This window comes from Salvelinus fontinalis, chromosome 36 (genome assembly GCF_029448725.1).
Source record: "Salvelinus fontinalis isolate EN_2023a chromosome 36, ASM2944872v1, whole genome shotgun sequence".
NCBI lineage: Eukaryota > Metazoa > Chordata > Actinopteri > Salmoniformes > Salmonidae > Salvelinus > Salvelinus fontinalis.
Genome location: NC_074700.1, coordinates 5,402,402 through 5,430,215, shown reverse-complemented (window position 1 = coordinate 5,430,215; position 27,814 = coordinate 5,402,402). Strand labels below are relative to the sequence as shown.

At 43.0% G+C, this 27,814-nt stretch overlaps 1 protein-coding gene across 8 annotated transcripts in view; it reads right to left on the bottom strand.

Moving 5' to 3' along the window:
• LOC129835072 (calcium/calmodulin-dependent protein kinase type II delta chain) overlaps positions 1 to 27,814 on the bottom strand; it is a 111,392-nt gene that overhangs the window by 81,336 nt on the left and 2,242 nt on the right. The window lies entirely within an intron of this gene.

The window sequence follows — 27,814 nt, the reverse complement described above, 5'->3', positions numbered from 1 at the left end:
TGATGATATTTTGTATGGACGATCGTTTAAAGTAATAGATTCACGTATATTCTTGATAGAGCAGATATCGCCAACCATGCAGCTATGTAATTGAGCTCGCCTTGTTTCGGGAATTATTTTCACATATGGCAGCATAGTTGGAGTTTATGATAATATTATAACATATGTAAAAATACATGCTGTGCTAGTTTTGAGAATTAAGCTTAGTATTCAGCATATACTTACTTATGGTTGTCCTTTTCCCATCGCGCTCTAGCGACTCGGTCGCCAGTTGTACAGTGTTTCCTCCAACACATTGGTGCGGCTGGCTTCCGGGTTAAGCAAGCAGTGTGTCAAGAAGAAGCAGTGCGGCTTGGCAGGGTCGTGTTTTGGAGGACGCATGGCTCTCGACCTTCGCCTCTCCCGAGTCCTTGGAGTTGCAGCGATGGGACAAGACTAACTACCGATTGGATATCACCAACAAGGTCACTTTTTTTTAATGGGCTCTGCCTGTCAATCAGCAGAAAGGCACATTTGCTGATGTACTGTTAGCTGATAATGTTTCTACCAGTTACTGGTAGAAACTTGGTACAGTTGGCTAAACAGTGGTGCAGTATTCACACCCCTTGACTTTCTCCACATTTTGTTGTGTTACAGCCTGAATTTAAAATTGATGGGTGTGTCACTGGCCTACTACACACAATATCCCATAATGTCAAAGTGGAATGATGTTTTTAGAAATGTTTACAAATTCAAAAAAGTCCAACTATTGGTAGATTGTTAAAAAAATGATTGAATATCCATTTGAGCATGGTGAAGTTATTAATTACACTTTGGAAGGGGTACCAATACACCCAGTCACTACAAAGATACAAGCATCCTTCCTAACTCAGTTGCCGGAGAGGAAGGAAACTGATCAGAGATTTCACAATGAGGCCAATGATGACTTTAAAACGTTTAAAAGTTGAATGGCTGTGACAGGAGAAAACTGAGGATGGATCAACAACATTGTAGTTACTCCACAATACTAACCTAAATGACAGAGTGAAAGCCTGTACAGAATACAAATATTCCAAAACATGCATCCGGTTTGCAAAACAATGGCAAAAAAATGTGGCAAAGAAATGTTCCTTATGTCCTGAACACAAAGAGTTATGTTTGGGGCAAATCCAATAACACATCACTGGGTACCACTCTTTGGTGGTGGCTGCATCATGTTATGGGTATGTTTGTTATTGTCAAGGACTAAGATGTCTTTTAGGATAAAAATACATGGAATAGATCTAAGCACAGGCAAAATCCTAGAGGAAAACCTGGTTCAGTCTGCTTTCCAACAGACACTGGGAGACAAATTCACATTTCAGCAGGACAATAACCTAAAACACACGGCCAAATATACACTGGAGTTGCTCACCAAGACAACACTGAATGTTCCTGAGTGGCCTAATTACAGTTTTGAGTTAAATTGGCTTGAAAATCCATGGCAAGACTTGAAAATTGCTGTCTAGCAATGATCAACAACCAACTTGACAGAGCTTGAAGAATATTTAAAATAATAAATGTGCAAATATTGCACAATCCAGGTGTGTAAAGCTCTTAGAGACTTCGCTGCCAAAGGTGAGTCTGACAAATTAGATATTTCTGTATTTCACTTTCAATAAATTTGCAAACATTTCTAAAAACATGTTTTCACTTTGTCATTATGGGGTATTGTGTGGAGAAACGATTTAATCCATTTTTGAATTCAGGCGGGAACAACAATGTGGAATAAGTCAAAGGGTATGAATATTTTCTGAAGGCACTATAAGTAGACCTATTGTACTTTTGTCCTCCAACCAACGTAGGCCTACCTAGCAAAGTTTGCTAACATTATCCCGTTTTAAGAGTGTTTAATAGACATGATAGCTAGGCTACATTGACTTATGCACTATGTCAAATTGTCTAGCTAGCTAATAACATATGTCAAAATATGGCTAGTTAACAAGCTAACTTTCAGGGGATAAACTAGATGGCTATATCCAAATATTGTTTGATTTGCTTGCCATCTACACTGAGTATACCAAACATTAGGAACACCTTCCCCCTTTTGCCCTCAGAATAGCCTCAATTCATCGGGGAATGGACTCTACAAGGTGCTGAAAGCGTTCCATAGGGATGTTAACCCATGTTGACTCCGGTGCTTCCCACCATAATGTCAAGTTGGCTGGATGTCCTGTGAGTGGTGGACCCTTCTAGATACACTTGGGAAACTGTTAAGCATGAAAAACCCAGAGGTACTGCAGTTTTTGACAAACCGATGCACCTGACACCAACTACCATTCCCCGTTCAAAAGGCACCGACATTTGTCTTCCCTATTCACCCTCTTTATGGGACACACACACAATACACCTCACAATTGTCTCAAGGCTTAATAATCTTTCCTTTAACCCGTCTCCTCCACTTCATCTACGCTGATTGAAGTGGATTTAACAAGTGACATCAATAAGTGATCATAGCTTTTACCTGGTCAGTCACATGGAAAAAGGTGTTCTTAAATGTTTTGTATAGTTAGTGTATAGCAATGACAGAAGTCCGACTGACAACTTCACCAGGTCGAGGACTCGCCGATGTCAAGCTCTAGCCAACAAAAGCCGAATCCCTGATGAAGCAAGCCAAATGACACGTTTGCATAGCAAGCTAGCTGCATGCCAAACGGATAGGCTACGTATCTGAAATGATGTGATCAATTGATGTTTACTGATCATGAAAAGCATGCAATTACTTTCTTTTTTTTGATGATAGAGCTGAATGTGGAATAATCAGAAATGTGTAGTTTTGACTATGCTCTTCCAGGAGGTGATAATATTAAAACCAAATAGTTGTCACATTTATTTAACAAACCCTTGAAAACGGCATGTAGGTGTCAATGGTTTTAGCGGAGCTGGGGGTCTCCTGGCCCCCAGCAGACAGATGGAATGCTCTATACCATATTGACGTTTTATTGATAACCTATAGGACAAGCTAATCAAAAGAGATATGAATAGAGGCAGTGCATTACACACACACACACCTCCAGCTCTCTCCCATTGACATCGCAGAACTGAGTCACCTTCATCCGGAGGCTGTTCAGCTTGACAACGGTGTGAAACAACCTCAATTATCTCAAATTGCTTCTGACTGTGACCTGTATAATTTCAAGACTAAAGTCAAATGAGAAATTTTGCCTCCATAATCTAAAAAAAAAGATATGCGTTTCAGTGAGTTATAAGACATCGAAGTCTGCTTTTGTTCATTAAAGCTACACAGAAAGGTTAGTTATTTTTTTGGGCCTGTGGCTATTTCGATTTCTGTATTCAAAGTGCAGATTTTCATTCTTGTGTGACAGTAAGTGATGCATAGCTAGCATATAATCTCTTCTCCGACCACACGGACAGAGCATTTGCATTCAGGACAGAACCCTCATTTCCAGGAAATGGGAGACGATGGCCAACGCTAAAGCTAACATAAAGTTGAAGTCTGAACTTTACATACACCTTAACCAAATAGATTTAAACTCAGTTTCACAATTCCTGACATTTAATCCTAGTAAAAATTCCCTGTTTTAGGTCAGTTAGGATCACCACTTTATTTTAAGAATGTGAAATGTCAGAATAATAGTAGAGAGAATGATTTATTTCAGCTTTTATTTCTTTCATCACATTTCCAGTGGGTCAGAAGTTTATACACACTCAATTAGTATTTGGTGGCATTGCCTTTAAATTGTTGAACTTGGGTCAAACGTTTCGGGTAGCCTTCCACAAGCTTCCCACAATAACTTGGGTGGATTTTGGCCCATTCCTCCTGACAGAGCTGGTGTAACGGAGTCAGGTTTGTAGGCCTGCTTGCTCGCACACGCTTTTCAGTTCTGCCCACAAATTTTCTATAGGATTGAGGTCAGGGCTTTGTGATGCCCACTCCAATACCTTGACTTTGTTGTCCTTAAGCCAGTTTGCCACAACTTTGGAAGTATGCTTGGGGTCATTGTCCATTTGGAAGACCCATTTGCGACCAAGCTTTAACTTCCTGACTGATGTCTTGAGATGTTGCTTCAATATATCCACATCATTTTCTTTCCTCATGGTGCCATCTATTTTGTGAAGTGCACCAGTCCAGCAGCAAAGCATCCCCACAACATGATGCTGCCACCCCCATGCTTCACGGTTGGGATGGTGATCTTTGGCATGCAAGCCTCCCCCTTTTTCCTCCAAATATAATGATGATCATTATGGCCAAACAGACCAAAGGACATTTCTACAAAAAGTATGATCTTTGTCCCCATGTGCAGTTGCAAACCGTAGTTTGGCCTTTTTATGGCGGTTTTGGAGCAGTGGCTTCTTCCTTGCTGAGCGGCCTTTCAGGTTATGTCGATATAGGACATAACTCGTTTTACTGTGGATATAGATACTTTTGTACCCGTTTCCTCCAGCATCTTCACAAGGTCCTTTGCTGTTGTTCTGGGATTGATTTGCACTTTTCGCACCAAAGTACGTTCATCTCTAGAAGACAGAACGCGTCTCCTTCCTGAGCAGTATGACGGCTGCGTGGTCCCATGGTGTTTATACTTGCGTACTATTGTTTGTACAGATGATCGTGGTACCTTCAGGCGTTTGGAAATTACTCCCAAGGATGAACCAGACTTGTGGAGGTAATTTAAAAAAAAAATCTGAGGTCTTGGCTGATTTCTTTAGATTTGTTCCATGATGTCAAGCAAAGAGGCACTGAGTTTGAAGGTAGGCCTTGAAATACATCCACAGGTACACCTCCAATTGACTCAAATGATGTCAATGAGCCTATCAGAAGCTTCTAAAGCCATGATATCATTTTCTGTAATTTTCCAAGCTGTTTAAAGGCACAGTCAATTCAGTGTATTTAAACTTTTCACCCACTGGAATTGTGATACAATGAATAAGTAAAATAATCTGTCTGTAAACAATTGTTGGAAAAATGGCTTGTGTCATGCACAAAGTAGATGTCATAACCGACCTGCCAAAACTGTAGTTTGTTCACAAGAAATGTGTGGAGTGGTTGAAAAAAAGAATTTTAATGACTCCAAACTAAGTATATGTAAACTTCCGACTTCAACTGTAGATAGCGCAACATTCGAAAGGACCCATAGTTTTTCCCCCTCTTAGAGGCACAAGTTATTTTCCTCATCGCACTGGAGGTCTAAAGTGACCATTTCAGTAGGATGGTGTCAAATCTAATTGTATTGGTCACATACACATGGTTAGCTGATGTTATTGCGAGGGTAGCAAAATGTTTGTGATTCTAGTTCCGACAGTGCAGCAATATCTAACAAGTAGTTCCACAACAACTAACTAATACACACAAATCTAAGTAAAGGGATGGAATAAGAATATGTACATATAAATATATGGACAGGCCATGACGGACTGGCATAGACGAGATGCAATAAATGGTATAAAATACAGTATATATATATATATATATATATATATATATATATATATCTGAGATGAGTAATGCAAGATATGCAAACATCATTATTAAACTGGCATTAATAAAGTGACTAGTGATCCTTTTGTTAGAGTGGCCAATGATTTCAAGTCTGTATGTAGACAGCAGCCTCTCTGTGTTAGTGATGGCTGTTTAACCGTCTGATGGCCTTGAGATTGAAAAATAGCTTCTGTCTCTCAGTCCCAGCTTTGGTAGCGGGGTGAACAGGCAGTGGCTCGGGTGGTTGTTGATAAACTTTTTGGCCTTGCTGTGACATTGGGTGCTGTAGGTGTTCTGGAGGGCAGGTAGTTTGCCCCCAGTGATGCGTTGTGCAGACCGCACCACCCTCTGGAGAGCCCTGCTGTTGTGGGCGGTGTAGTTACCGTACCAGGTGGTGATACAGCCCGACAGGATGCTCTCAATTGTGCATCTGTAGAAGTTTGAGGGTTTTATGGTGACAAGCCAAATTTCTTCAGCCTCCTGAGGTTGAAGAGGCGCTGTTGCGCCACCTTCCCCACACCGTCTGTGTGGGTGGACCATTTCAGTTTGTCCGTGATGAGTACCACGAGGAACGTGAAACTTTCCACCTTTTCCACTGCTGTCCCGTCGATGTGGATAGGGGCGTGCTCTCTCTGCTGTTTCCTGAAGTCCATGATCATCTCCTTTGTTTTGTTGACGTTGAGTGAGAGGTTGTTTTCCTGACACCACACTCCGAGTGCCCTCACCTCCTCCCTATAGGCTGTCTCGTCGTTGTTGGTGATCAAGCCTACTACTGTTGTGTCGTCTGCTAACTTGATGATCGAGTTGGAGGCGTGCATGGCCACGCAGTCATGGGTGAACATGGAGTACAGGAGGGGGCTGAGCACACACCCTTGTGGGTCCCCAGTGTTGAGATGTTGTTTCCTACCTTCACCACCTGGAGGTGGCCCGGCAGGAAGTCCAGGACCCAATTGCACAGGGCGGGGTTGAGACCCAGGGCCTCAAGCTTGATGAGCTTGGAGGGTACTGTGGTGTTGAATGCTGAGCTGTAGTCAATGAACAGCATTCTTACATAGGTATTCCTCTTGTCCAGATGGGATAGGGCAGTTTGCAGTGTGATGGCAATTGCATCGTCCGTGGACCTGTTGGGGCGGTATGCAAATTGCAGTGGGCCTAGGGTGAGAGGTAAGGTGGAGGTGATATGATCCTTGACTAGTATCTCAAAGCACTTCATGATGACAGAAGTGATTGCTACGGGGAAATTGTCATTCAGTTCAGTTACCTTTGCCCTATTGGGTACAGGAACAATGGTGGCCATCTTGAAGCATGTGAGTACAGCAGACTGGGATAGGGAGAGATTGAAAATGTCCATAAAAACACACCAGCCAACTGGTCTTTGCATGCTCTGAGGACGAGCTTGAAATGCCATCTGGGCCGGCAGCCTCGTGAGGGTTAACACGCATAAATGTCCTACTCACATCGGCCACAGAGGAGGAGAGTGGGGCACAGTCCTTGGTAGCGGGCCACGTCGGTGGCACTGTATTATCCTCAAAGCAGGCAAAGGTGTTTCATTTTTGTGGAAGCAAGACGGTGTCCGTGCCGTGGCTGGTTTTCTTATTGTAGTCCGTAATTTTCTGTAGACCCTGCCACATATGTCTCGTGTATGAGCTGTTGAATTGCGACTCCGCTTTGTCCCTGTACCGACATTTCGCTTGTTTGATTGCCTTGGAGGGAATAACTACACTGTTTGTATTCGGCCATTGTCCCGGTCAACTTTCCTTTTTCTTTCCATCTTTTCATATTGTACGAGCAAGAATTGAGTACGAGGTAGTTTAATTTGGGAACGATTTTTTACAAAGTGGAAATAGCGCCCCCCCTATTGAGAAAAGGTTAAATGAGGTGGTTCGCGCTTTCAGTTTTGCGCAAATGCCGCCATCTATCCACGGTTTCTGGTTAGGGTAGGTTTTAATAGTCACAGTGGGAAGATCTCCTATGCACTTCCTTATAAACTCACTCACTGAATCAGCGTATAAATCTATATTATTCTCTGAGGCTACCCGGAACATGTCCCAGTCCTCGTGATCAAAACAATCTTGAAGCGTGGATTCCGATTGGTCAGACCAGCGTTGAATGGTCCTAGTTTTGGGTATATCCATGTTTGAGTTTCTGCCTATAGGAGGGGAGAAGCAAAATGGAGTCGGGGTCAGATTTGCCAAACGGAGTGCGGGGATGCCTTTGTATGCATCACGGAAGTGATCCAAAATTTGGCCAGCACAGGTACTACAATCGATATGCTGATAGAATGTAGGTAGCCTTTTTTAAATTTGCTTTGTTAAAATCCCTTGCTACAATAAATGCAGCCTCCAGATATATGGTTTCCAGTTTTGCATAGAATCCAGTGGAGTTCCTTGAGGTCCGTCGTGGTGTCGGCTTGGGGAGTATTTACACCGCAGTGACAATAACTAAAATTATTTTGGGAGATAATTGATTGTGAGGAATTCTAGGTCCGGTGAACAGAAGGACTTGAGTTCCTGTATGTTGTTACAATTACACCATGAGCTGTTAATCATGAAACATACACCCCTACCTTTCTTCTTCCATGAGAGATGTTTATTCCTGTACCGACTCCGACAGCATGTCCCCAGAAAGCCATGCTTCCGTGAAACAGAGTATGTTACAATCCCGGATGTCTCTCTGCAAAGCATCCCTACCTCTCCTGTGGCAACGTTGTTTTGGGTCAGCCTCTGGAAACAGTTCGAATGCCTTCGGTGGTTCAAACAAAGGATCCGCTTCGGAAATGTCGTATTCCTGGTCGTAGTGTTGGTATGTTGACGTCGCTCTGATATCCAATAGTTCTTCCCAGCTGTATGTAATAACAATGAAGATTTTCTGGGCTAACAATGTAAGAAATAATACACAAAACAAAATACGCCATAGTTTCCTAAGGATTAGAAGCGAGGCGACCCTCTCTGTCGGCGCACTCTTGCTTGAGACACAGCAGGTTTAGTGGCCCGTAGTTTTGACTGGTGTTGGGACATGTGACAAACCTCTTCAAGATTAGGAGAATTTGTCACAAATTAAGCGGGAAACCATCGCCACAATCACCCCAGAATGAGAGTTATTTCGAACAGGACAGTACCTGTGTGTTTGTTTCTCCGTCCTGGTCCATGCAGGCCGCAGGCGAGGTCAAGGATAGCAGGGTTCGGTACACGAATTGGGTTCTCGGTAGGTCCAGGTCCAAACACCAACAGGTAAGTCCAAACAGTCCAGCTCATACACCGTAAATCCAGCTCCTCCTCGCTCTCTTCCTGGTTTGTCTTGACCCCTTATCTGTGGGTCGGCCCCAACTTCTGAGCATTCCCCTTGCTTATGGGAATTGTAGTTTTGGCAGTCGGCCATTTTGTGATCTGTAGTTCTGATCGGGGTGGCCATTTTAGTGAGAGGGCAGAGCCCGGTTTATTAGTTCTGCTAATAATAATTTGAAATCAAATATACTGTAGCAAAGGCCAGAGGGTCACAGTTGCTCCAAGCAATCCAGAGTATGTTTTCAAAGACTTGCTAATGAAAGTGACCACAAAATACATTCTACATCTAGTTTTCATAGGCAGGCACCAACTACGACATTGGGATTCCATTTTGGGAAACTCTAAAACATACTGGAAAGCAGAAATCACTGGCTGCGTTCTGTTCTTTTTTTAATACTTTGTTTTTATTGAGGAGCACAAAAGAAAGTACAAATAAAGTAAAAGAACAACAAAAATGATCTGCCAGTTACAGTGCACGTCATACCTTCATCATATTAGTTACATTGACATCTTTGAATTACACCATTTTCAAGTACGAAACCCATTTTTGCCAGTATTCCTGACCTCTCTCCTCTTGTGTTCTTAAAGCAAAGGTCATAGGCTGCATTCTGTTCTGGAATTCTGTGTTGAATCGGTTCAGTTTATCTGCATGGCCTGAGAGTTTAGCTTGACCAGCTAGCTGCCATTTGTTCCTTGAGATCTCCCCAGTCTCACAGCCATCACACTAAAGACAAGATAAAAAAGAAAAAGTTCCCCCAACGGAGAGCCAGCAAGTAAATGCGGGCTGGGTGTAAAAAAGCATCAGAGGCTAGGCCAAAAAAATGGAGCGAAATAAAGAGGATAACCCAGTTTTTAGCATCAAGATGAACTGCATTCACATTTAATGAGTGTGGTTTGAAGTGATAAGCACATGGAAGCCAAACAGGCAAATGGCATATCAATATCAAAAGACACTGTAGGTTCACAGTGCGACGGCCTACCAGCCAGCTGAATCCATTTCGCAACTCTGAACATCCGGCAACTCTAGAAAGCATAGTCGGACACATTGTAAGAAACACTGATCTCCGCAGCAATCTGACCGAATTTGGCAGGACATTTGGGCTGAAATATCAACAAAAAGTTGAACAACCTAAAGCTAAAATACACAGAGCACATTCCAGTTGTGGTGTGTGTTTACACCATCTCTAAGGAGCTCAACCTGGGAATGTTAGAATTGCTGTCTGGATCTGTGATGTAGAAGTCTGAATGCAGCATATTACTTAAGAGTAGGCTTTGAACAGCATTGGAAGGTGATGATCAGGGTGGTGACCCAGTGGTCATGGCAACAGCAGATAGCAAAGGATAGTTCCAAAATGTGGTGTTGGCTAAGCTAACCATAGGTGGCAAACCATAGCCATGAGTAGTAAATCCACAAGTGTTCTATATTTACGCTATTAGTTTGTATATCTAGCTGTTTGAAGACACTAAGTATCTTTTCTTAGCAAGTTGTGACTAAAATAAATTGTTAGCCACTAATGCTAATCGCTAGTTATCTAGCTAATAATTGTACCTAGTCAGAGCAAACGTAGTTCGCTAATACAGCCTGATACCAGTGATGGTGTAGGCCTAAATCAGCATGTTTGTAAAATAGTATCTTTTAAAATCAGAGAGGAATAGGCAAAGCAGGAATGTATTAGATAAAACATTTAATGTCACCAAAGATTAGGGTGTCACTCCCCTGGGAAACACAGGCCAACACTTTGGTTCCTACCCTGTCACATTAACATATCCATAGAGATCCCATTAGTTTTCCAAGTCCTGATTCTATGAATGCCTCTCTGGCTTTTATCATTCCTTGTCATGTCAAGCCCTATTATAAGTGCCCACTATTACATTCTAACTATGGATTTAGACTAATCGTCATATTTCTATGATTCCAACAGTTCACCCAGGTGTTGATCTAAATCACAAGTCAAATTGCAATTGCAAAAGTTGTTTAAAAATGAGGCCTATGTGGTAGTGTGGAAATGATCTCAAATTATAAACTTTTGGTTGAAGTTTGATTGAACGTAAAAAACAAATCAGAATGGAGAAAGCCCCATTGAAAAATCACTCAGAATGTATATGTTACCGCCCTAGGGTCATGCACAACAAAGCAAATTAAGAAATGAATATTCCAAAACATAAAATACTGTAAGAAAAAAAAGTGAAAAATATTGTGAAATGATATTTTGGCCATAATCTCCCAGCCACGAGTGTACTTAGTGGAGAGCCTATAAAACTAAATGATTAGTGGGCCTGTACTACAAACAGTCACAGAACAGAGATGTGATGAGGACAGTGGTCCGACAGTACAGAACATTTACACTAGGGCAAGAAAAAGTAAAAGACGTCTGGTATCTGTGATACGGCGAGCAAACAAACGGAGTAAAACACACCAAACCCTTTCTAGTACTAGTTCTTGTGAGAAACTATTGATGTGCCTTCCTTGATCTCCTACTCATGCTCTTTGTTCTTAGTGTGCTCAACATGAGACTAGTCTAGGTTACATTTACAGAGAAATCCCATTCCACCGACACTTCCTTTTATCTCTCTAAGCCTCCTCTCGCTCCTCCTTTCTACCTGTCCGAGGAGATATTGTACCCATACAAACAGCCTTCCTCTCCTCCTTATCGCTATTGTGTCTGTGCTGACAGAACCACACTAGGCTCAGAGTAATCCATTTAGTCACTTGACCCACTCGCTGTAGTGGAAGGCGTATTAATATTAGATTGTGTCTGATGGAGATTGCACTCTCATCACTCTCACCCTCTCATCATGGTTTTTCATCTTTCTGTAAGTAAGTCTACCTGCATCCGCTCTCTGCCCATTTATCAACTCCATCATCTCTCTCCGTCTATACTATGCTACAGTTTCATCTGATCACTGACTAGGCCTTCCATTGGGGTCCACTTGAACCTCATTGAAACAGAGAAAATTCCCAATAATAATGTCTCTCAGGGTTTTGCAAAGCAAGGGGGACTTTGTCATGGGATTCAGGTTATCCTCTCGATTGGACTCATCTTTGGGGGTCATGGTATTCTGTACTACCTTCGCTTACGGGAGGTATTCCAACAAGTTGTAATGATACACCATCACTGAAAAGCATATTATTTTACGTCCATGATCCCTGTGAAATGACTAGTTAAGGGGCAGTGCTTGTCACCCACCGGGTTGTAGATTTGAATAATCCCTGATTTATTGATGAGCTCTCAGAGACACCTAGCTGGCTTAACCTCACCTAGAACGGTGTGAGAGCAACCTGCCATTCCAGAAACCCTGACAGACGCAGCTCGTCTTGTTTTGATGACTGCACTCACACCCAGGCGAGAGACGGCTAGAGAGCGAGAGAGAACAAGCTGTCACTGTGATCATGCCTGCTCTCAGTTTCCCTGACACTCTGGCACTACATTGGCTGGGTCCACATAGCACTAGGTCACAAACTGCTCTGTTCTATAGCTTGTACAGCTTGTCTGGGCTCTAGGTGAGTGATGCATCCTTAGAACCCCTTAATTAGCCCCAGTGTGAACAGTTAATTACCCAGGGAGAGCATGAGGGGGCCGGTCTACCACATAGGGGTCATTAGTGATGGAACATTGCCTGAACGTTGTCTGAATTGTAAAAGTTTTGCATGAGGGAACAGAGGCTCGGCTCAAAGGCTTGGCACAAAGCTCTGGGAAGACAATGTGGCTGATGAACGGAATAGACATGGTACGAGGGACACAGGACGCTCTCTTATTGGACTAACGTAGCATAGTAACGTAGCATAGTAACGTAGCATAAGAGGCGGTGACGGTGAGCACAGCTTTGAAGGCATTTATGTACAGTACGGAATCAGATGTAGGTTACACAAGCAACGCACGTGAGAGAACACATGTGCATCTAGCAGACATCGCTACAGAAGCATGTGTTGCAGCAGCTCTTCAACGGTCTATGTACAGACAAGGATATTTAAAGTTGAAGCAGACGTCGGTTTCGTTTGACAGATACAAAGTCCCTGCTGAGTATTGCCAAAAGCAGTGCCATCATACTCAAGTCAGCTGATTATATGAATGTAAATAAATATATACTAGACACTCGACCAGTTCCAACTAATACAGTGTGTTCGAAAAGTACAGACCCCTTCACTTTTTGTTACGTTACCGAAATTGTTTTTGTTCATCAATCTACACACAATACCCCGTAATAACAAAGCAAAAACACTTTCGCCTATTAATAAATACAAGTCACATTTACATAAGTATTCAGATCCTTTACTCAGTACTTTGTTGAAGCACGTTCGGCAGCGAATACAGCCTTAAGACTCCTTGGGTATGGCGCTGCAAGCTTGGCACACCTGTATTTGGGGAGTTTCTCCCATTCTTCTCGGCAGATGCTCTCAAGCTCGGTCAGGTTGAATGGGGAGCGTCGCTGCACAGCTATTTTCAGGTCTCTCCAGAGATGTTCGATCAGGTTCAAGACCGGGCTCTGGCTGAGGCACTCAAGGACATACAGAGACTTGTCCAGAAGCAACTCCTGCATTGTCTTGGCTGTGTGCTTCGGGTCATTTTCCTGTTGGAAGGTGAACCTTCGCCCTAGTCTGACATCCTGAGCAGGTTTTTAATCAAGGATCTCTCTGTACTTTGCTCCGTTCATCTTTCCCTCGATCCTGACTAGTCTCTCAGTCCCTGCCACTGAAAAACATCCCCACAGCATGATGCTGCAACCACCATGCTTCACCGTAGGGATGGTGCCAGGTTTCTTCCAGACGTGATGCTTGGCATTCAAAAAAATCTAAAAACCTGTTTTGTCTTTGTCACTATTGTGTTTAGATTGATGAGGAAAATGTTTTATTTAATCCATTTTAGAATAAGGCTGTAAAGTAACAAAATGTGGAGGAAGGGAAGGGGTCGGAATATGGAATGCACTGTACACCTATAAGATAGATACAGTATCTATGACGCATTTCCTGTTCAGCAAGGGGGGGGGGGATCTTACGCCATGACGATGAGCCCTCCGCACATATATTGCTGTCGAAATTAAAAAGTGTGGCCTCGTCAAGGACAAACCCAGTGCTGCTGGGGAGAACACCAAACACCTCAGCAGAGAAGGCTGGAATAACAATCCATTGAATATGTGAATACAGATGAGGGTAGTGCTTTCTAAGATGGCGGCAGGATGAAGGAGAATGGATATGTTCCGCTTGTATTAAGGACTGTGTTTGACAGTCTCGGCTTAGAACATAAACTAGAATAATCCACCTAACACCTGTAAGACCGGCTGGCAAGCTGTGTGGAAGAATAACAGAGGGAATGCATGACAGAGGATGACTGGTGTCGAAAAAGGGATCTTCTCGACACAGTCATATTCCATCGATAAACAATATTTAGAGTCTCATTACTGCCGTGTGTTTCCACTGTTCTTCCTGCACACAGAACCCAGTTACACATAACCCATCTTCCAGGAGCACTAAGAAGAACAAAAAACACCAAGGGTCAGAGGTCACTGAAAAATAATGATCCCCAGAAAGTTTCCATTTCATTAGTCCTGTTTCGCAGAGAGCAAGAGAAAAACAGTGAGAGAAACAATGGCCTTTTCCCCAATTAGATTTGCTCAACTCCTGCATGCTCTTTTGCCTCCTTTTGAAAAAGATAAATCGAGGAGAGACAGCGAAGAGAGGGAACATAGACAAAAATGCGTTAGCAGGGGTGGATCTCAAAATAAATCTTTAGTTGTGCAATACATTTGAGAGAAAAACGTGCTGCGTATCGTTTGAAACATGTGCAAGGTTTTCTTCCCTGACAAAACAAAAGCTGATTTAAAGAGGGTGTGGCAGATTTCAAAAGTCTTCGGCGAAGGACTCTGATAGGATACACATAACTATCCTCGATGAAAGATGGATAGCGAGGAAGGGAGGACACTCTTCCGTTCGCCTACTAAGAAATTGGCATCTCCTCGACCACTTATCGGTTTCCGGGTCACGGAGGAGAGAGGACCGAGAAGAGAGGGTGGAGAACGGACTTCTGCCAAAAATGAGAAAAGGCCATAGACGCTTAACCCCAGAAGGCCCGGTGAATGGTGCCATCGTTCATTAAGAGTGTGAGATCACCTTTGGGCACTTGTGACGCGTCCCTTCCGTCCCTTTCTCCCAGACAAAAAGGCTCTAATTAAGGGAGCCCTGCCCCCCTCCCCCCCTCCCGAGTTCCCTGGCCTACTTTGCTAAATAAGGATTTAGACTGAAGCCCAAGGGGAAAGCTCACATTTATCCCTCCATAGGTGGAAATAGATGGAGAAGAAAAAAAATACAGATCGATCAGGGATGACGGACTTGGCGGCCCCTTAGGCTTACGTAGATAAGATCTGGGTTATGGTCCGATGTGATGCGCGTGTGGTTACGCAAAAAATGCAAACCAACATCACACGGTACGTGTAGAGTCCATTTTTTCCCCCACTCAATGTCTTTGTTCTTTTGCATTCAATCACGCACTGATAACCCTTCTACCCCCAAACCCCCAGTGGGGGAAAAAAACAATTACCGTTTTTGTGAATCAACTTTTATTTCAGCTGTTTTTGTGGATTCTCTCTCTGTATATTATTTAAGGAGTGCTCGTGCCAGACAGGCTGTGGTGTAGTGGTACGGTGATGGAGCTAGCTAGCGTAGCTAGCGTTCCCGAGGGAGCGTACGTCAGGTCTGAAAATAGACGGAGCACACACACACACACACACACAAATGTGACGCAAACAGGGCTGTTTCAGTCAACTGGAAAATGAGCTTGGAAACAGGCGAAGGGAAGGAGAGGGAAAATAACAAACGTGGATCACAGAACAGAAACGAGAGAACGATATAACAACAAAATCCCTCGCTCGCTCTGACACCTGATCGGCCTGTTTGTCAATGTTTTTGTATTAGCAGTGATGGGATAGAGGATATCTGAGACTGATCTGTCTGGGGCTTGAAAACAAGTGCTTGTGGATTCAGTGGCACATTATCCACAAATATCCATCACTGTTTTAAATCACAATGAGACACTGGTAACCAACTGATATTGATGACGGCCCCCTCGTCTGAGCTTTAGATTCAAGTGACCAACAGCTAGTCCATCTGGTGACAAACCACGCGTTTCATGGATTTATCATCTAAATGACAAAAAGAGTCATTCAAAAAGGTATGCCAGAAACAAAATGAATGACAAAATGGCTGGATATCAAGGACAGGAGAGAAAGCACAGGAGACAGTGTTTGAAACCCATCCTCCACGCCAATGATATCCCAAACCCAGGGACGACACCAAACCCAGGGACGACACCAAACCCAGGGACGACACCAAACCCAGGGACGACACCAAACCCAGGGACGACAGATTCCATCTCTGCAATTTCATTTTATTTGTTTAATGAATTTCTGTCGACACGGTGGCTAATAACATGTTCTGATGCACATGTGGCCCAGGCGTGGTGCGCTCCTCTGCACTATGCTTGTCTCATCGTGCAGTTCTGATCTCTCCCGGTCTCTTCCCTGATCCATCTCACCCACGACTGTTCCCGTCACGGCTGGGTAGAACTAGAGCGACAGTAACAAGAACCCGGAACATATAGCAATTGTTTGTTGCATGTGACCCGATTCAGGCTGTAAATAAAAAGGCATATAAATACATTTCATTAATTGACATTCATTGAACATTATGCAGCCAAATATGAAATAGCTTTGCCAAGGCTCTTGAGTATTTTGTTCATTCTGATAGTTCATCAACTGACATCATCCCTCTCTCTCCCTACTTCCTGCTCTTACTCCCCCTCTGTTGTCTAATGAGATATTTTTAGCCTGCCTGTGCAGGCCTGCAACACAGGGGGGGGGGGCAGGGGTGCGCACAGACACACAGGAAGTGTTCTCCTGACACCATGCCAAATGTTGCAGCTTTTCTTTTGTTCCTCTGTTCTAGAAAGGCTCTGGGAATGTACTAGCTCAGCACAATATCCAAGATGTCCTATCAGATATACTGATTAGGTTATGTAACACAGTGGACTTCAGACACACACTCTCTTGAATGGAATATGAGGGTTAAATGGACTGAGGACTTTGCTCTTACACAAATCCATTCAGATTTACAAAGAATGAATAAACAAAAATAACCTGGAGATAAAACTCCATCGGCTCTTCCACTGGTGACACGAACACCGTTTATGACTCAACCCACCCCCCTGGCCATGAAAGAAAACGAGACAGAGATATACAGCCATGGAACAGAGTGAAGAAGAAGAAAAAAAATCCCTCAGACCTTAAGGGAACCTCACAGCACAGCTAGTGCCCCATTCCACCGTCATAGAAATGAGGTCCATTCACTAACTGAACGTGGTGTGAAATGATAAAGCTGAGAAAGGCAGTCAAATCGTCCATGGTAAAGTTAGGGCTCTGAGGAGGATGTGTCCGTCTTTGGGATGATCGGATCATCTGTATTCATGCTGGTGTGAAGAGGGTATTCCCAGACGCCAAGGTCTGCCATATTGGTCAGGCCAGGATCGAAGGATGAGCCAAGGCACAGTCCAGTGTGATTTTGATTTATGGTGGGCGCTGTGTGTGCGCGCATTAGCATTGATGAAAAATGTAATTTGGCCTACCTGCTATTAGCCCATACAAACGCATTGAATAACAGATAGTCCCCAAAAAAACATCAAAAGGACGTTTGTCCTGAAGTGTCCGTCCTATAATCAGAGATAAGATCCGGATACCATTCTTTGTATTCTTATTCTATTTAACCCCTTACTTTTGGCACTAAACTGTCTCCATATATACATTAGTTCCATTCATTTTTTTAAAACTGGTGCATTGTGAGAGTCCTGTGAGGCATGTGGGCGTGCTCGTGAGAATCATCCTTCCATAGAGGGGGTCAAAATAGTTTTGTAGCCCAAACCGTTTGGACGCTACAAACGATTTTGTGAGAAGACGTCTCATGGTCTGACACACACCGCTCCAGCTCTGTCACCTTGCTGAAGTGCATCGTCGGTGGATGTGGTAGATTGAGACGCGTTCAAAGCAACAAAAAAAGAAAAAAGATCTCTAGCTTTAACTAACAGATTTTTATGGGAATGTTTTTATTATGCTAATTAGATGCTGTGGGGCCACGGAAATAGACTTTAGGAGGTTAACCCTCTACGGTCATGTTGGGTAATCAACCCATGTCAGAGGGTGAGTCTACACCCCTCTCATTGGCAGAGAATGAGCCTGACAGAGCCTAGTAGGACAGGCACAAGTCAAGACTGATTTTCCTGCTTATAACATGTAGAAAAATATACCCTATCTGAGATGATGGCGACTGTCTGTGCTAAATCTGCTTCTAAATGACCCCAGGGTGATTTGAGTGGCCAGAGATTGCATGTTTGGAGATTGATTATGTAGGCTTGTGTCATAGGCCAAGTTTACTGAAGGATGTATTTCAAACAACAAAGAATCAGTTTTATTTCTTGCCTAATTCCGTTTTGTTTTTCCAGGTTTCAGAATTTTCCCAGTTTCAGGTTCAATCCAAAAAAAAAAATTTTAATAGAAAAACAAAATTGGATGTTTAGTCCACAACAATGCTTGGGAAAAATCTAAGAAATGTAGATTTTGGTGTAGTTACCCTTTAATTCAAGTGCACACCTAGCAAGAGGCTATGGTTTAGCAGTGTTTTTGTAGCGCACGTGATGATAGAGTTGCTAAACAAATACCCTGGATTGATGCAAATAATCATGATCCTTCTACCGGGTTACGCTACTTTGTAGTTAACATTTAATTGAGGTTTTTGGGAAAGCCTTTCCATCTACCAGAAGACTGCTTTCATTAGCACCATTGCTAACCGCTACAGAAAGTGGTAGCCGCAAACACGTATTTTTTATTTCACCTTTATTTAACCAGGTAGGCCAGTTGAGAACAAGTTCTCATTTACAACTGCGACCTGGCCAGGATAAAGCAAAGCAGTGCGACACAAACAAAAGTTACACATGGGATAAACAAACGTACAGTCAATAACACAACAGAAAAATATTTATACAGTGTGTGCAAATGTAGTAAGATTAGGGATGTAAGGCAATAAATAGGCCATAGTGGCAAAATAATTACAATTTAGCATTAACACTGGAGTGATAGATGTGCAAGTAGGTGGGGTGCAAAAGGGGGGTGCAAAAGAGCAAAAAAATAAACAACAATATGGGGATGAGGTAGTTGGGTGGGCTATTTACAGAAGGGCTGTGTACAGGTGCAATGATCTGTGAGCTGCTCTGACAGCTGATGCTTAAAGTTAGTGAGGGAGATAAGTCTCCAGCTTCAGTGATTTTTTAAATTAGTTCCAGTCATTGGTGTAACAGTATAACTATATGGCGTCCCCTCGCCCCGACACGGGCGCGAACCAGGGACCCTCTGCACACATCAACAACAGTCACCCACGAAGCGTCGTTACCCATCGCTCCACAAAAGCCGCGGCCCTTGCAGAGCAAGGGGAAACCCTACTTCAGGTCTCAGAGCAAGTGACGTAACCGATTGAAATGCTATTAGCGCGAACCCGCTAACTAGCTAGCCATTTCACATCCGTTACATATTGGCAGCAGAGAACTGAAAGGAAATGTGGCCACATAGACATTCTCGTTTCCTGATTCTCTTAAATTGCAGGAAATACAAATCAATCACTGATGAATTCTGTTCATGTCTTATAATAAATGTGGGCAAATTAATACATTCTCAATACATTTCATTGATTCCCTACCAAGTTCAATACATGTTTTTATACTGTTGAATTATGGTTTTAAATGTCTGGATTCCGTGATACCATCCACATTCTCTACATCGCAGATTTTTTTAATAGGGCCCGACATCAGCTCCAGGCTAGTACTTGGACTAACGGAACAAAGAGGGAAAACATGCTTTCTCGTGAGTCTCATTGTGTCCATGGGAATGCCAAGATCGGAAAAATGTCTGTATTTTCCAGGAGCCAGAAGCAGCGTGGTTGTTGTGCACAATTGCCAGTGGCTTTTCCACAGCCCTGGGCTGGCGTGGTGTCAGCTGATCGTTTCCTCTGTTACCGACTGTTGAGCTGCTGTTTTTCCACAAACATCATCAAATATTCGCCGGCTTGATGTCTGACCACTGGCCGATATTTTCCAATGTAGGCCTGAACTGTCAACCAAACAAGCTTGCCGTTGTGGATGAGTAGATTTTGACCTACACGTATGTTTTCATTGCTAGCTCAGACATAACCAAGAGAGGAATGTAAGCAACAACTTTATACAAAGACAGAGTTGGCTCCAAAAACGGACACTTCCTCATCTTACCACGAAGAAAGCAGTACAAAAACATATACATGCAAAATATGAACCAATTTAGAGAAGGGGGATATCACCAAATGAGAGATATGAAGAGATTATAGAAAGCACTACTCCCAATGACCATGCATTGGCAGAAGAGTGTGAGGGAAAAATAGGTTTGTACATTTAACACCTCCACATGGCCAGCCAAAAAAAAGATTGTGGTTTAGTAGGGAGGCACTATACCCTACGGAGTTTCACTATCGCACGCACGACTCACTTCGGGAATCCCCAGTGCAAGGACAAGTAACCTTGAATGTCAGTACTGTACTGTAAATCATTCCCTCAAACATAAAGCAAGATCGCTGTTGTTAAAGCAGTGGGCTGCTCGGGGCGGATACAGAAAGTAGTTCCTAACAGAAAAGTATTTGATAACAGGGACAGACTGATTTGATAACACACGAGCTAACTCAATCATTACCAGTGCAGGGCAGTGAACCAAGACCAATCCACTGCGTACACATTTCTCCCTGCTTTCAGTGGAGTCTGATAACACCACACCACGTAAGGATATAGACAGGTTGCCCCTATGTGTCACACTACAGCAGTGTTTCCCAACTCTGGTCCTCCAGTACCCACAACAGCACACATTTCTGTTGTAGCCCGGGCCAACATACTGCATTTCAACTTGTCAACTAATCATCAAGACCTTGACAAGTGGAATCAGGTGTGCTTGTCCGGAGCCACAACAAAATATGTACTGTTTTGTCTTGCTCTTTCACCCTTTGAAATGGCACACATACACAATCCATGTCCCAATTATCACAAGGCTTAAAATAATATTCTTTAACCAGTCTCCTCCCTTTCATCTACAAAGATTGAAGTGGATTTAACAAGTGACATCAATACAGGATCATAGCTTTCACCTCGATTCACCTGGTCAGTCTGTCATGGAAAGAGCAGGTGTTATTCATATTTTGTACACTCAGTGCATAGTGAGCAATATGTTTGGAACATCGAATTGCAATACATATAGAATCGTGGGAATCCCAATACATATCGTATCGACACCTAAGTATTATGATAATATCATATCGTCAGGTCCCTGGCAATTCCCAGCCCTACAGTACTGCCCATTATTAGTACCCTACTCAATGCCATTAGGCAGGGTAAGATTTCTAAATGCTGGTGCTAGATTTACAGCTTAGATATAGTGGCTTGTTTTATCACCACATAAACCTGTGAGGTAAGATCCCCAGCCTGTTAAGTATGTTACTCCAGCCATTGTATCTGGCATAGACACAGAGCCGGGGATTCCCTCTTCTAAGGTGGCCGTCCGTTCAGAAATGGGGAGACATGATCTCTCCTGCTCTCAGGTAAGGGCAGCCACAGCTCAGTGGAGCCACTCAGTCAAGCCAATCCTAGCCTGGGATCAATCATGGAAAAACACTCAATAAACGTCTCCTCAACCCTCCCTGTGCCTCCCTCTATTCATCACCTCAGCAATCTAATCGTCGCCTTACTCTATGTAGCTAGCACAAACAAAAGGGGATTGTGTAAGAAAAAGGCTACGGTTTCCTCATCCCAGCTCTGTTATTTCCTTCCCCTACTGTTCTCCCGCACTCATCTTATTAATGTTCTGTTCTAGATATGTTGTCTAGCGCCTGTCTGTGATACAATTACATTCCTGTCTCTTAGTCCTATTCATCCCTCACTCCATCCCTTTCTTCCCTCCTTTCCTCGTCTCTAGCCCTCCATCGCCCGAGCAGACTGTTCTAAAGTGTATGTGCAGCAAGGAAACCCCCGGTTCCCCATGAGACATCACGTGTGTGTCTTAGTGTGTCTGTCAGCAGCCCATTAAGGCTTGTGGAGGGAAATCAGACAAGCATAATGGCATACAGACAGCGGGAGCCACGCACCCACAAACTCCCGCAGAGAGAAGGATGGAGAGAATAAAAGAGGGAAAAAAAGGCCAGAGAGCTGCTTCCTAGACAGGCGGTCCAACGTATGGCATACAGACAGCAGGAGCCACGACCCACAAGCTCCCTCAGAGAGAAGGATGGAGAGAATAACAGAAAAAAAAGGCCAGAGAGCTGCTTCCTAGACAGGCGGTCTAATGTACGGGGGACATGCTATAGTAGCACCAGGATAGACACACAAAAGATCATAAAGAATGCATGTCTATTTCTACCATGTGTAGTTTGGCTTCAAACACGGGCCCATTCCCATAGTGACTGGGGTTGTGACACAATAGGCTACACTGTGAATCATGTACTGCTAATCAGAAATCAAAGCAGGTTAACCGATGTTGTTATGACTTGCATACTCACAAGCAAGGTTTTTATGCCTCGCCAAAAGGGGTACTAAGGGTATGAAAATGAAACAGGAACTGTAAAGACAGACGTTGACAACCAGTCACAAAAGACGCCTGACCACATCCAACTACTGAAATTAGTCATGTTCATACAGTTATGAATGTACACTGTACCCTCAAAAGATAAGGGAGAAAGAGCAAATTGGGGGGGGCGTTGGTTTACAGGTCAATTGGTTAAGCCCAAAAATGAAGAAGAGTCTTGAACAATTCTTCTGTCATTGACTGAGGTCAGAGGGGGTATTGTAATTCTCACAGGCTGACAGAGTTTTGAGACAAGTGACCAACAAACTAGAACCACATACCGCATTCTTCTGGGCATGGCTAGAAGGGATACAGCTCATGTCAAACTCCTGCGAGAGTTTGAAACTTTTCTGCCGAAGTTGTGACTTTGGAGAGTGTTCAGAATCATTACATTTTGATCAAATGAATTGTTACATTTTTCCCCCACAAAAATGTAGACGTTAAATGCTGTAGTTGGGGTCCCGAGTGGCGCAGGGATCTAACAGGATGACTACACCGCTCGCGTCGCATGTGTGAGCGTGGCAAAATAAATTTTGAAATCTATGTAATTCAAGTATTGCACCCACACTGCTCGCGCGAGCCAACAAGCGTCTGCGTTGCCAAGGGCTAAAATAGAAGTCAGTACTATTTCTGACGCAGATCGCACTGCAAGTCCTGCCTCTCCCATCTCCTCATTGGTTTATAGAAGCAGGCACCCACGTGCCATCTCCTCATTGGCTAAACCCATGTGGGTGACTGAAAGACGAACGAGGTCAGTGGCGGTAATGCACCTAATTTATGAAAGTTGCCAATCGCAATATAAAATTAAGAGAAGAAAACGCCTGAAAGGAGAGATGACTAGATACGATTCAGTTGACCGTTTTATGTGTGGATTAATTGTCAGAGTAGAAGATCTTGTGCATTTCAGGTAAAATAACAACTCAATGTTTATATCCCATGACAAATTTTCTAGCAACAGCAAGCTAGCTAAATAGGACAAATTAGCTTGCAAGTGCAAGCTAGCTAGCTAAATTGCCATAAATGTGTAATGCTTTTCAGAGTTTGTTTTCATATTTCAACCTGCGTGTCGTGATCGCGTTTGGTGTCGTGATCGCGTTCGGTTAGGGCTCCGTGTAAGGCACTGCATCTCAGTGCTTGACGCGTCACTACAGACACCCTGGTTAGAATCCAGGCTGTATCACAACTGGCCGTGATTGGGAGTCCCATAGGGCGACGCTCAATTGGCCCAGAGTCTTCCGGGTTTGGCCGGTGTAGGCCTTCATTGTAAAAAATAATTTGTTCTTAACTGACTTGCCTAGTTAAATAAAGGTTAAATTAAAAATAAATTTGCGGTGGAAACAACTATAACAAATGTGCTTTAGCAGTCCCCTGATGGCTACACTATCTACTTCCCTCGCCGTACTGTGGGACAGCGGTGCTCGGCAAGCGGGAGTACCAATAAGTAATTTCTTGTGTAAATTGCTATCGTCAGGGACAGCCGTCTCATTAGGCAAGATTAGGCTGCCACCTGTGGTGGCACTTGAATTTGGGGGTGTATTTTGACAATTGGCTGCCACACTCCGGCGCACCCGATTGGCTACTACACCACCGGCTCATAGCGTTGCTGCAGTTCCCGCCCCCACCCCATTCCCGCTTCTCCCGAAGTTCACTCCCACTATCCTTGGTAGCTATGGTGATGTGTGTGCTTATATGGGATTATCCAATTGTGAAACATTAATAAAAATCTGCCAAATAAATTGTATTTTTTTTGTGATATAGAATATTAGTGATTAAGGCAGTAGCCTAACCTAGCCTGTTAACATTAGCTAGCTACTACTAGTGGATATTATTTTTGCTAAAAGTAATCTATAGAGATTTGAAACAATTCTAAAACTATCAGGAAGCAAAACAATTTTTTTAAACAATGAGAAAAGAGGCACAATCTCTAAACCAAAGAAATTTGCTGGTGAAATGTATCAGCGTACAGCAAGTAAATTACAAGCCTACGAGTACAGGCCATTCATTTGCCGAGAACAACGAGTCCCTGTTCGTTGATTCTAGCAGCTAAATTCGGATCGGGTGAGTCCGAACCATGCACATCCAACGATGATGACAGCTCTCTGGCTGGACAAGAACAGGTGGTCACACCAGGCTTCGCCACACCATGCCTCGCCACACCTCCAAACAATGCCGGCGAAGACCCTACTATCTTGGACCCAGACTCGTTGCTCCCCAACCCCGATGACAGTGGTTGTGCTGCTGCTAAATCCGACTCCCAGACAAAAAACAAAAGATCCCTGTGAGTGGCCAAAATATATGAATGGATCTTTACGGGATATGTTAGCGCAGGCTGGGACACATCAGGATAAGGAGAGGAAATGGCCTAAACATAGAATTACATAGATAAATTGGAGCTTATTTCTTCATCTTCCAAAAAATAAGTGGTAATCCTACCTGTTTGACAGACAATTATCCTATCCATAGATGTCGGTATAGCCAAATACTCCAACATTGTCGCATGCACTGATTAAATACCTTGGTGTCTGGGAAGGGCTTGACCTGTGTTTGACCTAAACCAGGGCTCGAATTGAGTGAGAGTATCACATATCCATTTTGCCCCTTTCTTTAACAAAGGATATATATTGTTTGCTTTATATTTTGAAATAAATACATAAAACATATCCAGATTATATCAAGCGTTCTATAACAATGCTTAACTCGGTGATGCCTTATGGTAGAAACAAGTTCTAAAATGGTCGCAAAAGACGTGACTGATGCATATGGGGATATCGATTTTGCTAAACTGCAGCCTATAATAGAGATTTTTTTTTAAATGGTTTGCTATTCTGTCCCTATTAATTGATGTTTTCTCTTTCTGAAAATAGAAGATGTTTGTTTAACCCAGGCAGCTTTTAGGGAAGCACTACTGTTGTTGGGTTATACAACGGACGAGTAGCCAGCAGTTGAAGCTTACAGTTTTCTGCATCAGTAGAGCCTCTGTCTAGGTGGAAAGGCAACGTTTGAAAGTGCCATGCTTAGATTCATAAGAATGTCTAAGATGTCATTATTTTTTTCTCGCCTAGGGCGGCAGAACGTCCAGGGCCAGCCCTGGCTATCGTACTATAGATAAATACGTTTTGGGAGGAAAAAAAGTGGACCATGTTAGCTACCGCCTGAGACCTAATGATACAGCTGCCCAGAGTGAAGCAACTCAATACAACACCGGTGCACTTGTCATTCGCACCGGCTTGTTGTCATGCATGATGCATCACGAGGGCAGTAATAGCTAGGCATGTCACTGTGACATCTAGATGGTGACCAATATTACAAGTTATATTTCCTCTCGTCCATTTGAATATTATTTTTTTTATTTTTTATTAATTAGTGTCAGCTAGCCAGCATAACTAGCTGTCCAAAGTCAGAGTTCATAGCGAGAGTGTGATGTCACTGACATTATCTGTATCCCTTCTAGCCAAGACACATTCTTCTTGGTGACATTAGCTTAGCTGGTATTTACCAGAGTTGTGGACTCGAGTCACATGACTTTGACTCAAGTCTGACTAAAGTCACAAATTCGATGACTTGAAGCTGACGACTTGAAATTATTTGGCCAGGTTTTGTAACATTTTGTCACAAATTGTGGCACAGAGTCTCCATGCATGACTCTCCACTCAGCCAGAGACAGTAGTCACAGCGTCGCCCTAGCAAAACAAACGTGCAACAGATTGGCTAGTGAAATGCACACTATAGGCCCTCTGATAGGACAAGCAAAGTCAATCACAGGTCGGGTGAGCTAGGGAACAGATTGCTGTGCAGTTATACTAGCGGAGGTCAGCGCACAACATCTAATTGTAGTGAGAGAAAATTGCCTGCTACAAAATGCTTTGGTGATCAATAATATTAACCGCAGATAGAACAATGAGCCACATATTTCACCGGATGTGTAAACGTGAAGCATCTCATTGGCATTTCCACTCGGTATCAAATATGGTGATGAGAGGACGCCCAGGGCCCGGCAGTGGGAGAAGATGGAGCGATATGGATTTTGGCCTACATTCTGATATGTTTCATCGATGAGAAAATGTTGATCGCCCTACAGTTCAGTTTCCAAAACAAGAAATTCTGTAACAAGAGCAGACTCCGTTTTTAATGATTATTCGTTTTCAAACTTTACACTATGCCAAAGTTTCTAAAACTTCAGTTGTTTAGAAGAAGTGCAAGGACGAATTGAGTTATTGGACACGTGCACTTCATACAGTAGGCGTTCTCTAATGGAAATATGCAAATAAATGCTAGAATGTGCCAATAGTATCTTACTAGCTCGAGCTTGTTCTGCCCGCTATGATTCATTGGAAACAACAGGCTCTGATCTATCTTGGGTTAGTTATAAAGATCTTTGTATTACTTGCAAGCTCACCAGCAAATGGGGCATCAAGCCACAAGTACTACAATAGGCCTACTGGTCATTTGGTATGTCAAAATTGCTTGAAATTGATGATTTACTTATGAAGCTTATTTGGAATTTGTTGTTAAAATACAATTATTACTGTGGCGAAGACACACCACAGGCACGTGTCTCCACTTGCGCTCTCCAAACTCTATTGTTGAAATGTTTGCTCTTGCTTTCACACGTTTAAATGCATATTTGGTCAATCTATATCCCATCTAATCCTACAATAGTTGCTAGTGTTTCATCATTCCATCCCGTTCTGTTTGTTGCAACACAGATATTTCTGTTTCATACCTTTAAAATGGACCATATCTTACCCTCTGGGCGCGATGAACGTTCGCAAGACTCAAGTTCTGTTCATTGAATTCAATGTATGTTTCCTTTGTTCATATTTCCCGGGTTATGTCAGAGTTCCACGTGTCCTATGTTTCTCATTCTGGTTGTGCGTAATAGGAGCGCGCGCCACGCTTTGGGGTCAGTACGTTGAATAAGAGAAAATGATTGTTCCATGTATGAATGGTGATGAAATAGCATTAATAATCATTAAGTCTGATTAAGATGAATGTAACAATGGCTGTGGAAATTGCCTTTAAAAAAAAAACATTGTAGAACTAGTTTATTGGTTGTAATTGCCAATTGGTTAGTTGTATGGTCCTGCGAGTGGCCAATTGCTTATATGTACCCGTTTGTACTCTTGTTAGAAAGGTCTGATTTGGTTTCTCAAGGGGAGGCTGTGCAGTCTTGCTCTCTACCTGTGTTTAGATAGGACAGGTTAAGCCTGCCTGATACAGAGGCTATTTCTTTTGGCTGTTGCCCGTGTATATTTGGAAAATGTACTTGTATATTTTTTATGATATGGCGCTTTCACCATTGGATCACCAAGACCTGTAAATAAATCTAGATTGCGTACGTCAACCTGCCTTGCCTACTGCTGATTTCATGCCCTTACGACTGCTGCAAAGTCCCTATTTTACAAATTGCATG